The sequence below is a fragment of the Bison bison genome, unplaced genomic scaffold (genome assembly GCF_000754665.1).
Source record: "Bison bison bison isolate TAMUID 2011002044 unplaced genomic scaffold, Bison_UMD1.0 scf7180017864378, whole genome shotgun sequence".
In the NCBI taxonomy this organism is placed as follows: Eukaryota; Metazoa; Chordata; class Mammalia; order Artiodactyla; family Bovidae; genus Bison; species Bison bison.
Genome location: NW_011494950.1, coordinates 1016812 through 1018021, shown reverse-complemented (window position 1 = coordinate 1018021; position 1210 = coordinate 1016812).

Below are 1210 nucleotides of genomic sequence, written 5' to 3'. Positions count from 1 at the left end.
AAGCATCTGAATGCAGAGTTCCAAAGAATAGCAAGAAGAGATAAGAAAGCCTTCCTCAGTGATCAATGCAAAGAAATAGAGGAAAACAACAGAATGGGAAAGACTAGGGATCTCTTCAAGAAAATCAGAGATACCAAAGGAATATTTCATGCAAAGATGAGCTTGATAAAGGACAGAAATGGTATGGACCTAACAGAAGCAGAAGATATTAAGAAGAGATGGCAAGAATACACCGAAGAACTGTACAAAAAAGATCTTCACGACCCAGATAATCACGATGGTGTGATCACTCACCTAGAGCCAGACATCCTGGAATGTGAAGTCAAGTGGGCCTTAGGAAGCATCACTACGAACAAAGCTAGTGGAGGTGATGGAATTCCAGGTGAGCTATTCCAAATCCTTAAAGATGATGCTGTGAAAGTGCTGTACTCAATATGCCAGCAAATTTGGAAAACTCAGCAGTGGCCACAGGACTGGAAAAGGTCAGTTTTCATTCCAATCCCAAAGAAAGGCAATACCAAAGAATGCTCAAACTTTGGCATTGTTTGAGCTGCACAATTGCACTCATCTCACATGCTAGTAAAGTAATGCTCAAAATTCTCCAAGCCAGGCTTCAGCAATATGTGAACCGTGAACTTCCAGATGTTCAAGCTGGTTTTAGAAAAGGCAGAGGAAACAGAGATCAAATTGCCAACATCCGCTGGATCATGGAAAAAGCAAGAGAGTTCCAGAAAAACATCTACTTCTGCTTTATTGACTATGCCAAAGCCTTTGACTGTGTGGATCACAATAAACTGTGGAAAATTCTGAAAGAGATGGGAATACCAGCCACCTGATCTGCCTCTTGAGAAATCTGTATGCAGGTCAGGAAGCAACAGTTAGAACTGGACATGGAACAACAGACTGGTTCCATATAGGAAAAGGAGTTCATCAAGGCTGTATATTGTCACCCTGTTTACTTAACTTATATGCAGAGTACATCATGAGAAACACTGGACTGGAAGAAACACAAGCTGGAATCAAGATTGCTGGGAAAATATCAATAACCTCAGATATGCAGATGACACCACCCTTATGGCAGAAAGTGAAGAGGAACTCAAAAGCCTCTTGATGAAAGTGAAAGTGGAGAGTGAAAAAGTTGGCTTAAAGCTCAACATTCAGAAAATGAAGATCATGGCATCCGGTCCCACCACTTCATGGGAAATAGATG